A 14156-nucleotide genomic window follows, 5' to 3' on the forward strand; every position below is an offset into this window, starting at 1 on the left:
CAAATATCGATATATATTTTTAATCATACGAAAGAATCTGATCCTCTACAGAGTAAACAAAATATACAAATGCATTTTGCAGAATGACCTTCATGATTCATGCATGATGTGGAGAGGAGGGGCGGAATCACACATGCACCATTTTCTTTTCAGTTAATGGCATCTGCTAAGATCTTCTTCATGAAGGCAAACAAGAAATCCAACATCTAGCCTAAGCATCTCAGCAGGTTACGGAGGAAATCCCAGGAGACACAATGGGAAGAATCCTTTCCTTACATTGCAAGAGAGTTGTTAAAGCACTTTGTGCAATTGCATCTGCAGGGGGCCCTGGCAAATGCCCAGCAATGCCAATTGCATGATGCTAAATGCTTCATCCCAGCTGCATACATTTTCATAATAATCAATGGAGCCTCCCTCCAGATCCCTTTGCTGATGCCCAATAATGTTGAAGGTGATTAGAGTGCATCTGTGGTTGGGTAAACATGCAGGCTTGTCTCCATACTTACTTGCAGGTTGAGTAGCCATGTGCCCTATTTTAGATACAACAATCCTCCGTTTGAAGGGCTACCCCTTACCAAATCTGAAGAGTCCTTGAAATTGTCCATCCACAATAAACATTTGGAGTGGGATGGCAGCATCACAGTCTTTGATGGAGAATGTGTACATGCCGTGCCTATCAATTCTGATCCAGATATAAAGACACTATTGGCTAAAGAAACAAACCAAAGACTATTGAAATAACTCCATTAAAGACAGGAAGGAACACTTTGCAAGGGTGCTAAAAGTGAATTGGGATAATTTTAGTAGAACTGAAAGAATAAGGAAGCAGGAAGGGAAGAGGTGGAAAGATCCCAAAAAGTATCAGTTTATATCTCAAAGAGGTTGGGACAGGTGAGTAAGAGATAAGATTTGGGGCTAATGAAAAACTACTGAGCCCTGTCACTGCTGCTGTCTCTAACATACCTTTAACTCTTTATGTGTTGAGCACTGCTGCACTTCCAACTGTCTTTCACAATGTATGTGTAGTTTGTTGTTTTTGGTGTGTGTCTTCAAGGCTTTCCGATCTATGGGGAACCTACAGTGAACCAATTGTAGAGTTTTCTTGGCAAGATTTGTTCATGGGATGGGCTTTCCTTTACCTTCCTCTGAGGCCAAGAGAGTGTGATTTTCCCAAGGTCACCCAGTGGGTTTCCATAGCTGAATAGAGATTCAAACCCTGTTCTCCAGAGTTATAGTCCAATACTTAAACCACTACATCACGCTGGCTATTATTATTTGCTTACTTAAATATTTATAATCCACTTTGTGTCATGGTATCCCAGGGAAGCGCATCATTAAAATCAATTTGCAATAAATAATTTAAAAGTAATTTAAGCAGACAAAAAGACTATTAAACAATTTGGCAAGATAAGACAATTTAAAACCAGTTAAAGCGGTTTTAAGATAATTTCAACTCACACACATGTGCAGTTTTTGATGAAATCAATTGGGCCCCAACGGTTTTAGTTAAAACACTATGATTTTTACTTGGCACCAGAATGAACCCAACATTGCTGTCTTAAAGAGTATAAGTTAGGTTTCTATTTAAATTATCACAACTAGTTCTAAATATGCATTTAGAAGTATTTAAATTAGCATATGAACACTATGCAAACCAATACCTTCTTTTGTCTTTCATTTTGGACATGTGCATTTTTTTTTCTGAAAAAATGCAAGCAGCCACTACTCTAGCAGGTGCAACGAGTTATTTGCAGACAGACAATAATCGCATGATGAGCTGTGCCTTTATACATTATCACATGCATGAAAACAAGCATGCAGTATTCTGATCGGTTATACAGTTGACAAATCCTCTTTTCAAGCTACAAACATAGATGTGGAACCATGTTTTCCCAAGGTTTTTGTTAGCTATTCAGAATTAATGTTGTGCTTCTCCAGAAAACTATAGAGTGATAAATGTAGACACCCAAATATGAAACAGTCTATATTGCTAGCTTGGTTTACGTGTGTGTTCATGTGTGTGTGTGCATGTGCCTGTTGCCACATAAATTTTGTTTGAACCAAAGAGGTGGTAGGCTGAAATGAAAGTTGTGCCAAATTTTGTTCCAACTTAACTTGGATCCCTATACTGGGGAGAAAGCAGGATATAAGTAAATAATAACAATACATAGACATGATTCCAGGCAAACCTGAGTCTTGTTCAAAAGGAACAGAATTATCCATGAGATCTCTGGGTCAGATGTCCCAAGTGAAATCCTAGGGGTCATTCAGACGTCGGTTTTGTAGCACGACAATGACAATCATTTCACTTCCGCATGCCTGGTTTGTTATTCACACTATTGAACTGCATTGATGCACATCTCTGTGAGTTCAGTTGCTCACACATGCAAGCTTCCAAATAAAGATGATGTCGACAACACAAATGCATTCGGAGCCCCTTTTGCGTAGGGTTGCCATAACCCGGTTGCAACCGGGTTTTTCCTGGTTTTGGCTGCACCTGCCCGGTCACGGCACGGGTGCAGCCAAAACCCGGGAAAAGCCTGGTTGCAGCGAGCTTGCTGGGCAACCCTCGGGGCCTCGCTGCCCTCCTCCTCCTCCCCCGCGCATGGTCGTGCGGAGGAAAAGGAGGGCAGCAAGGCCTGAGGCGGAGGAGGCTGCAGGGAGGCGGTGCCTCTTGGGCGCAGCCGCGCCAACCTCCCCGCCTCCCTGCAGCCTCCTCCCTCCTTCTGGCCTCCGCGGAGGCCAAGAACGAGGCGAGGCCGCGGCGCTCGCCGGGGGGCTCCTCCCCTCCTTCCAGGCCTCCGCGGAGGCCAGGAACGAGGCGAGGCCGCGGCGCTCACCGGGGGGCTCCTCGCCTCCTTCCCGGCCTCTGCGGAGGCCAGGAACGAGGCGAGGCCGCGGCACTCGCCGGGGGGCTCCTCGCCTCCTTCCCGGCCTCCGCGGAGGCCAGGAACGAGGCGAGGCCGCGGCGCTCGCCGGGGGGCTCCTCGCCCCCTTCCCGGCCTCCGCGGAGGCCTGGAACGAGGTGAGGCCGCGACGCTCGCCGGGGGGCTCCTCGCCTCCTTCCTGGCCTCCGATCGCGGTGGGGCCCAGGCGGGGAGGGAAAGCCTCCTTAAGTGGAGGCTTTCCCTCGCCGCTTGTCCTCCGCTCCCTGCCGCGATCGCGAGGTAAAATGTAGGACAAAATTTTCAAATGTAGGACACATTTTTGTGTGTCCTACATTTGAAAATTTTGTCCTACATTTTTCCCGGTTTGGAGGTCCGGCGCTATGGCAACCCTACTTTTGCGGGTATGCAGCATTTTATCCCGGCTCTATTTGGGTCTATTCACATTGGTTATTCACAGTAATGATGATATGGATGTTGCTAAAAAAAAAAAAAACCTGGGAGGAAACTACGATATTGATTATCCCGGATTAAAATTTAATTGGGTGCATTCAGGATGTGTCTGAACAATGGAGATCAAACCTGGATACATCCTGGATTATTTTCATAGTGTGAATAACCTACCAGTGGCAAATCAGAAAGTGAAAGAATAGGTGTTCTTGCTGGTTTTATTAAAAAAATTACCATTGCTTTGCTTGATACACTCTCCTTCTGTGCCCTCTACATTTAAGTTAGTCTCTTTCACTGCCCCCCCCCCCATCTAATTTACACTGCCTTGGTGCACGATTAGTGTGACTTTAATAGGTGTCCTTCATTTGTTTCCACATATACACAATCCCGTATTATTGTTTGCCAAATCTGTGGTTTGCAGTAATCTGGTGGTCCCCCCCCCCCTGCTTCTTCTGCTTTTCCAACTCCACAAGCCCACAATGTGTGATCTTGTCCTGGTGACTGGAAGATTTTTTTAAAAAAATCCTTTTAAGCAGGCTTCCCGCAGTGCTTCTCTGTTGCTTGAAGCTTATTCAGAATGCAGCCACAATATTGCTCCTTGGTTTGGGCAAATCTGATCATGTTTCATCCCACACCCAGTGGTCCTTATGTAGTTTTCACTTAGAGCAAGGGGTTATATGTCGTCAAAGATCACTGCTGGATATTTAGGACCTGCAGAACAAGACTGCCTGTGTTCAAGGTCTCTTCCTGGAATCTTGACTTGATGGTATAGACACACTCAGACACCACCTGCTATTTGGGAATCTCACTGTCGCGCCTGAAGCCAGCAGGTGATTGGGACTTTGCTGGAGTATTTTCCTCCCACCCTCCCTTCAAAACCATATCTCTTTTCATATTTCTTCATTTTTAAACAGTGGCCCTTCATTTAAAAAGTCTTTGGAACATTCACAGTCTTTGCCCCCATTCTTCAACTCTCTCCCTTATTATTATTATTATTGATTTTATTTTAATAACAATTAATTATAATCTATTATGCTGTTGTTTTAACTCTCCTGCAACAGAATAATCATATTTTAAAAAAAAAAAAAACTTGCACCATAAGGATTGTATGGAATTTTCTGATCCCAATATTAATGTGTCGTGAGGTAGGGTTAAAGTTAGGGTTAGGGTTAGGATCAAACAAATGTATGTTTCTCTTAAATTGTGAGCTATTTTCTGACTAATGGCCAATTGTCACTGACTAGTGAGAATTTCAGTGTCGCCTAATGAAAGAAATTTTGATTTATGCATAATTATAGTGTCCCACTGATAAATATCAATAGCTTTAGTGGCAGGCACATTTTGTTTTCTGTTTGTTAATTTTTTAAACAAAATATAAATAAACTATTTATTATATTATTATTATTCATTAGCCCCGATGGAGCTGGCCTGCCCTACTCCCCGTCTGGATGGTGGATGGAGGAAGGGCCTTCTTCATTCAGGCAAGGCCTGATGGAGCTGGCTTGCCTTTCTCCTCCTAATGTTGAAGTGGAATCTCTTTTCCTGTAGTTTGAATCCATTGCTCCAGGTCCTATTCTCTGGAGCTGCAAAAAGCAAACGTGCTTCATCTTCAGTATAACATGCCTTCAAACATCGAAACAGGAGTATCATATCACCTCTTAACCTTCTCTTCTCTGGGATAAACATAACCAGTTCCTTAAGTTACTCCTCATATGGCATGGCTTCCAGAGCTTTCACCATTTTGGTCACTCTCTTCTGGACAAGCTCCAGTTTCAGGTAATGTAAACACAGCTGAATGCACAAGGATCCAAAGCCAAACTTTGAAGAGCTCTCCCTGGATGTCTCAGTTTCACTTTCTTCCACATTATTTGTTTGTTTGTTTTTAAATTAAGTTCTTCCACTGAATTTATGGAGGGCAGAATAGCAAAAGTTTGGACAACTGGTATAAAAATGAAATTGCTCAGCCATCTCTATTCTGGGTCCATCCATCAGCCAAAAGAACAAGAGCTACTAATTGCTATTCAGGCAAGAACATCAAGATCAGCCTGGCCTAAAATAAAATATAACTGCCCATTTATAGCTCACAACTGTGTTCTAGCCTTGAGGAATTGATCTTCCTCCTATATCTTTTCCCTATACTCCTTGTCCCATGGGTGGCTTCTCTATTTTAGTTTGTGAATTTGATTGTGTGGCCTCTCTCTCTTTATTTATGTGAGCTACTTTTGGAGACAACGGTTTGCAAAGTAAGAGTAAAAAGTTCAAAAAACAGTAAAGGACATAAGATAGATCTGTACATACTTCCTGTTCAATATTATTATATCTGTTAAAGAATATTTCTTAATTAGTCAATTAAATTGAACACTTTTATTCCAGTGCTTTCTATACTGAGTACCCTCCTTTCTTGCATCTTAGGGAGTCCTGAATTCAATACATCTTGGGAGCAGGTTATCAGAAAGATGGCCTCCTGCCTTGTGCACCTTCTACAGTTCTCATGCTCTCCAGCCATCCTGATTTGGCAAGGGCAGTTCCCAATGAATCCTGTGCAATGTGACTTTTCCAGTGCTTTAAAAATGTCCCTTTTTCTCTTTTCTCCTCCCACTTTCCTCCTTTAGCCTCAGTTTATTTCATTTGGTGCCAACTGACTATGTGCAAAACATAGTTTGCACTTAATTAACTCAGTGAAGGGGGAGGAAAGTATAGGGCAGAATCTTATGCCTTCCAGTAGACTCAGGCAAAAGCAAACTGCTGCAGTCTCTAGCTTGTGTGTTCTTCCTTATTAATAAATGTTGTCATCTTGATCACACTCAGATGTTGCTTGATCAAACATGTCCCAACTTACATCTGTGAAATATTTGAGAATATGTTGTGCTTTCCTGGGCACCTAAGGCCTTGCTCCATGTTCAGCCTCCTTCAGAGATGTTAGCAATTGGGAAGGAAAAATAAGAGCCACATTCTCCATGTTTCACCATTAGCTCTGACAGTGCAGTTTGGTACTTCTTAAGACAGTCTAGTGGTTTGAATGCTGGATGAGACCAGGGTTTGAATCCCCACTCAGCCATAGAAACTCACAGGGTCATACTGGAGAAGTCACACACTCTCAGCCTAAGAGGAAGGCAATGGTAAATCTCACCTGCAAAAATCTTGCCAACACAATCCTATGATATCACCAACATCACCAGTCAGAATTGGAAGGCATAAAAACAAAGGACACTCTGGGGAAAAAGAATTTGTATCCTGCTTCTTGTAGATGTTTCCATTTGTTTGTAGCTTTCTCACATACCATCTCAAATTATTTTCTTTCCAAGAATGCAGGAAACAATACATTTTGGTAAGTTCTTATTACCTGAGAACTGAAATGAAATACTAACCTATCATTAAACTACCCCCGCACCGTCCCCAGCCTCCAGCTGCCTCCAGAGAAACAACTAGAGGCTGAGGAGGGTCCTCTTCGTCCTCCCCTGCTATGTGTTGAGGAAATGGCATTGTGTGTCCTAGATTGTGAGAAACTTGAAATAGTCAAAAAGTATGCATTCTTTGGATCAAACATTGATCAGAATGGAGACTGCAGTCAAGAAGCAAGAAGACTAGGAATGGGAAGGGTACCTAAGAAGATCCTGAAATGCACGGATGTGAGAGCTGGACAGTGAAGAAAGTTGATAGAAAGAAAATCAACTCACTTGAGATGTGGTGCTGGGGATACCATGGATAGCCAAAAAGACAAACAAATGGGTCCTAGAACAGATCAAGCCTGAATTGTCCCTGGTAGCCAGGATGACTAAATTGAGATTGCTGTACTTTAGCCACATCACGAGAAGGCATAACTCATTGGAAAATGCAATGATGGTAGGAAAGCTGAAGGCAGTAGAAAGAGAGGAAGACCACAGGGAGGCCATGGGCCTGAACACTGTCAACCTTAGAATAAGGTGATTGCAAACCCCCTCTGAACAGCTCTTTCCAAGAAAACCCCATGATAGATAGGGTCACCATAAATAAGAAATTATTTGAAGGCTCGCAGCAATATTTTTATTTCAATAAAGAAGAGTTTTGTTTTTGTTTTTAATTTCAGAGGTTGGCAGGGCAGGAGGTATGGGGCATGAAAACAGAGTTCACCCAGCTCCTGGCAGTTGCCCACTTTGGTCTAAATAGACCTATGATTCCTTATTGTTATTGTTTAGGGACTCTTGATCCCACATATGGTAGCTTAACTCCACTGGCTCCTTAGCCAAGCATGAACATGCAGTGAAGCACCTTTCATACTGAGCAAAAGTACTACCACATAGCATCAATGGAATAAAATTAATGTACTTTGTCATGGCAAATACACCCTGATGAGGCTGATACTCTAACTCTGGTTGAACTTTAGGTTTGAATTTCTGAAATGATTGTTGGAATGGTTGCTGGATAAACAATTTAAGTATACTAGCTTGCCACCCACAGATCATCTGCTCTCAGTTATTTATGAAAACTGTAGAAGTGATTTATGTTTTTCATATGACTCTATAAATTTAATGGAAGACTCACAATACAAAATTGAAGTTATTATGATTATATTTCAGTTTTTTGTTTTAGACAGTTGGCATGTCAGGGAAGACATAATGAGATAGCTGGCTGTTGAGCAGATCTTTCTTTTGGTTTCATCGGATCGCATAACTAGAACAATTTTTTATTTATTTATTTACATTTACAGAGATGTACTGGCCAGTGTTTACTGGAAGAGCTGGTGTAAAAGGAACCTAAGAAGCTACTTGTTTTGCGATGTTCAGCTTGCAATATCATAAAGTAAAATGTGTTATTTTCAACACTCTAACAGGAAACCTCACACAAAAAGCATCTGTTTTAAAGGATAGATCAAATCTTGTTCCACATGTGTTCATCCTTTTTTTCTAATGGTGTTACTAACAAAGGTGTTGCTAGTATACTGTTGGGCTACCTCACTTACTGGGACTGGATCGATAACCATTCATTTCAGAAGCACTGCTCCATTTTGTCTCCTCTGGAGCCCATCAGCACCTCAGTCTATTATAATCTAACACATAGAATCATAGAGTTGGAAGAGACCGCAAGGGCCATCCAGACCAACCCCCTGCCATGCAGGAACTCTCAATCAAAACATACCTAACAGATGGCCATCCAGCGTCTGCTTAAAGACATCTAGGGAGTGCCAAGCAGTAGCGTCACTGAGGGGATATGGAGAATGCGGATCACACCGGGTGACACCCCAGAAGAGGAGTGACACAGCATACACTTCCCCACCGTATACCACAGTGCAGTGCAGGGCACCATTGTGTTGCTGCCATTTTGGATGACCAGCAATGGAGGACCATCACTTTCAAGCACTTCTGAGCTGATGGCAGCTGTTTTGAAATAGGGAACCCTCTGACATGGCATTTTTTCATTTCCGTAGAGGGTTTACAAAATTATTTGATTGCATTTTACAGCCCAAACATAACTTTTTCAGAGCCTTCAGAGGATAGGGCAGGGGTCCATAGGCCATATATTTTGTCCATGTTTTTCAAAGTGACTGTCATTTGCAGGATTCCATTCTTTGGGAAAATTTCCAGACATCAATATATCCCAGGAAATGAAAAGTCCCTTGGTCACCTTTCATGCCATCATCGTCCTACTAAACCCAGTGGGATAGACTAAAGCATCATGTATCTCCCAGGACACTCTCATCTAAGGGAAAAGGGATAAATTACTCCATCACCAGTGCTGACATAACTGATGGTCTTCCAAGATTATAGCTAAATGCACACTGTTCATAGCTACCTTCTTCAATTTGGCACTCCCTAGGTGTGTTAGATTATAATTGCCACCATTCACTAACCAGAGGTTATTTCTAGGGATGATATAATATACCACACATCTGGAAGTTGCCAGTTTGGGAGAGGCTGGCATATAGGATTTCTAAAGCAGGTGCAATATGGCAGGCTTGTGAAGCAGCAAAAGTTGAGATTGCTCTAAAATAGGGATGGAATTGTTTGGTCCTGCATATGTTGTTAAACTTCAACTCTCAGCACCCTTCATCATTGGCTATATTGGCTAAGGATGATGCTACCAAGGTTGAGCTTTCAGCCTATCACACTATTAGACTGGCCTTGTGTGTGTGTGAGTACTGTGTAAAGTAGTATAGAAGCCACATAACCATTTTTAAGGATATTTCCCTTGTGGCCTACAGCATTTGTCTCATTGCCAAAAATGTAGATTCAGAGCTTTCCAGGTTTCCAACAATGAACAGCATTCACAAGACATTATGTTCATAGAGGTTTTTCACTAAGAACCACAACAATGCCAAACACACTCATGTGAGAATCCACATCTTCATTGTCCTGTCATCTGACCAGTGTATGAAAAAGGAACATACTTCTGAGTTCACACCCAGAGAGTTACTTAAATCTGTAGAAATGAATAGTCCAGGGATTCTCAAAGTGGAGGCAGCTATGAGATGAATTTCTCCCACCTCAGTACTTTTTTCACCCTGCATTTGGGGAAAAAGCAGGAGACACCAAATTGCTTTCTTAGTGCCAGTACTATTCTGCTTCGGTAGGCTCAGGTGGCTACAAATTCTACAAATTCTCTACAAATTCACAATCTTCCATTCTTGTTCAGGGGCACTATGCAGATGCTGAGGTTCAGTAACTGTCCAATGACCATGCCAGTCCAAGAAGAAAAAGAGTGCACCTTTCCCATTCTGTGGATAGCAGCTAATTAGATTGGCAGTTGGGTCTTTCTTCAGTGATAGCAAGTCTTCACTATACCTGATTTACATTCCCTGTGTAGGGAATGTAAGCCAGGCCATGTGAATACCTGGCTGCCACCTCCCAGTCTTGAGGTGACTGCCTCACTCTACCTAATGGCAGTGCTAGCCCTGCCAATGAGATGAGATACTAAAAAAGCAAAGCAGTCATCATGTTTCCACACACAGATGTGCATTTTCCCTGACATTTCTTCAGGTGTCCCTGTAAAACACCACTGGGAATTATACAGCCCTCCAACAGTTCATGGACTCAATTTTCCTGACCACTAGTAATGGTGTCTGGGGTAGGGGTCAAACTTGCGATCCAATAACATCTCAACATCTGCATCTTTACCACCCCAAGTTTAAAACATACCTGCTTCTTTTGTATTATTCTTACCTAGGATGGTGATGGACTACCTGTCTCTCCCCTGTAATATTCTTAAATAACCATCAGTCAAGAGCTATGTTTTTAATCAGTGCATTACATTTCTCCCCAGCTTTCTATTAATCATAGTTTTCTAGCCAGTGTTGCTGAGTTCATTTTGACTCAGTTGCACCCTGAAGAAATCCTTGCTAGTGTGGTGCCAAGAAAAGGCTTCAGACTGAAATTAGGCGCAGAACCTTTCATCTCTATGGAGTTGTCAGAATGATATACTAGTATGCTACTCATTAAAACACATCATTCATACGACTGTGTTTTCTAATTTCACAGATACATATCTGAATATCATTGCCTGCTCCCCTTGGGGGAAGGGAAGAGTCTTGCTCGGAGCAGTGCCACGTGACGGCTGTCTAATGAACAGTGGGCCCAATGGCATCTCGGTGGCATCACTGGCACTACCTATTAGAGTGTTTGGCTGCAAATTAGGACGTGTGGCAGGAGCTCAGACGAGCTCTCAGTAAATAATCACAGAGCTGGCTGAAAAACCATGAAGGCTTTCCCGTGGCTTTTCTACTTTAGAGCTTGTTATGATTTAATGATGTATTATAATCATCCAGGAAATTGTGCCTGAGTCAGTTGTGATTTCCTGGGTGGGAATCAGATATTTTCATAATGGGGTGGCAGCTACCTAGAGTAAGCCCACTCTGCCTACAGGCTTTCTAGTGTGCATCTTAGCCTTTCATGTGCTGTATAGCCTAACCCCCAATGCCATCTCCTGAGAGCTGTATATCCAATTTAGATTAGTTTTACTTGCCAGAATTAAATTTACTTTCATTTAATGCAGTGTTGTGCAATTCACCTTCATTTTGTTTGTGCCAACTTTATGAAAATGAAACAAATTAGCTTAGGGGGAAAGTCCCCACACAGCTCTCCCATCTTCCACATATAAAACATTATGAATACAGCTTTGCAGTCAAACTGTCTTTGGGTAGAAGTCCAGCAATGGAGACAAATGGGTAGGTTAAAACTTTTTCTCTTTGGTGTGATGTTCTCCTGTTCACAAGGTGGGATTAGATAGGGGAGCTTTCAAAAGCAGCATTCTTTGTACAAGAATGGATAGACCTTGGTGATCTATCCAGTATATCATCACCTTCCCATTTCACCTGACTGCACATGTAGAGCCCTATGTCTTCCACACTATGCAATTATAGCAGTTTGATGCCACTTGAGCTGCCATGGCTCCATGCTTAGGACTCTTGGGGTTTCTAGTACTTCATCAAACTACAAATACCAAGATACAGTTATGACAATTAAAGTGATATCAAAGTGGGGTGTTGTGCACCTTCAAGTCATTTCCAGCTTGTGACAACCTAAGTATCACACTGTTTTCTTGTTTTTTCAGAGTGGGTTTGCCATTGTTTCCTCAGAAGCTGAGAGAGCCTGACTTCCCCAAGATCACCCAGTAGGTTTCTGTGGCTGAGTGGATGGCCAAACCCCTGGTCTCATAGAGTCCAAATCCAACACTCAAACCATTACACCATGCTTTAAATTGTTTTAAGGTGTGCTTATCCATATCTTGCATTGACTATGGTTTCTGGCAACTTTGTCTTTGTTACATTAATTACAGGTTTTAAAAAAAAATTCTTTGTTGTAACTCAGTTTGTTAAAGTTTTTGTGGTGGGAAACTGTGTATAAATTTAATTCATTATAGCTAAATATTACATGACCAATACCGGTCACATAAGACAATAGAGTTTCTAATATACAAAGTAAACTGTATTGTATAGCTTATGACATTGTCATACGCACATTTCCAATTTTTCTCTTTTGATTAAATAACAAAACATGTGGATTTGGAAAAGGAACTTCAAATCTGAAGATAAAAGTGCACACTGGCTTATGTGCCAACTGAATCCCTAGGTTTTGGTTTCACGACCCTTCGTGAATACCAAAATTTGTGGATAGTCAAGTCCCATTAAATACAATGGCATAGTGAAGGGGTTTCTCTTATATAAAATGGCAAAAACATTTGGAATTTATATTATCTTTGAATATTTTCAAGCCGTGGATGGTTGAATCCGTGGATTAAAAAAAATCCATGGATACAGAGGGCAGACTATATTTTAATAGTACATCCATCCATATTACCTTTGGCTTAGAGTTAGTGACTCTTCGCAGTAATAGTGTATACTATTTGACTCTGACAGTCCGTAAAGAGTTGTTCCTATTCTCTGAATGCTCACTTACATACATGGTTGAATATCAAAAGTAGGAATGGAATAGCATCAGTGATATCATTAAAAATGGCATTATATGATAGGGCCAGTTAAAATATTTTAGTGTTGCTAGGAATATAGCCATATGGATAAGTGAAATTTGATTCAGCATACATATGACTTCTTATGTAGTTGTTTAAAGATTCCTTTTAGAATGAGTAGCTTATGTTCTTTATTTTAGGGAATGTTTATTGTTATTTTCCAGTGTTATCATTTCATCTTGTCAGCAGCCTTGCAGAAGCTCTGCTTTGAAAAAATAGTGGTTTTGCTGTGGTTCTGGTCATATTTTGTTTAACATTTCCAGATGGTGGTGCTAAGAGACTACTGCTGGGCCCCATAGATGTTGACTTGTGTATGGGCTCTTTCCCATGTTTTTAAGAGCTAGATTAGGGAGTTTATTTGATCTTTTATTTGTTTTCAAGTGTCCCTAATTCACAAAGGTTGTAATATTATAATTAATTTAACTTTGTTTTAACGTTGATAATCTTTTGAATGTTTTTAATCTGTTCTTGCTTTTATCTATATCTGTTTTAACCTTGTAAGGCACCTTGAGTCCCAGTTCCATGGGAAAGGTAATGCATTAATTATTTAATAAATTAATTAATCACTGTGCTGCAGTCATAATGGTGTGAATCACTTGTCACTGTATGTGCGTCTGGGAATCTAGGTGTATGTTTCTCTGTGTGCATTTGTCTACTATCAATGAAGCCTACACTTTTCTAACAGAGAAACCGAAGGCAGAGGGAACAGGTAACATGATCAGTACTGAAGTTATTAACTGGCTCCATTTCAAAATACTCAGTGAGACTGCATTATCATCTCTCTTGTGCTGTGCCAAAGGCATGCCTAGTGTCCTTGAGAATGAAATTGTCCCCACGTAGCTGACTGAAGCATTACTTTGTTAATACACTGTGACACAAGAGAAATAATCAACCGAAACAACTGCCAACGCTGGTTCACAGCAAATCATAACAGGATTATCCATTAAAAGAGACCCTGTCGGTAAAGCATGTTTTTCATTAAACATTCTGTTTAAGGACTGAAATCACAGCTCAGTCCCGGTGTTTTTTGTGTTCAAGGAACTATCGGTACACATTGAGTGTGTTGTTTTAGGCTAAACATCTGTCACCCCTTCCATACCTCCAAAAGGCAAGGACATGCAGTGAACAAGAGCTGGCCTAAGGTGAAACAATCCCTCCTGTTCTATGTAGAGGACCTGGCTAGAGGGATCATTCACTTGCTTACGGCAGGATACCTTGTTTCTGGACTGGCTGGAAATCAAGGTCAACTGACACAGACTGGGCCTTGTACTATATAGACAGCTCTGTTCTCTAACATTTCGACTTAACTAATGGTATGTTCAGCCCTGATGAATTGGCTATCAGCAAAAGGCTTAGGGTTGGATGTCAAAATATTAATTGCTT

This window comes from Sceloporus occidentalis, unplaced genomic scaffold (assembly GCF_023333645.1).
Source record: "Sceloporus occidentalis isolate IW3139 unplaced genomic scaffold, rSceOcc1.0.p SCAF_7, whole genome shotgun sequence".
Taxonomy (NCBI): Eukaryota; Metazoa; Chordata; class Lepidosauria; order Squamata; family Phrynosomatidae; genus Sceloporus; species Sceloporus occidentalis.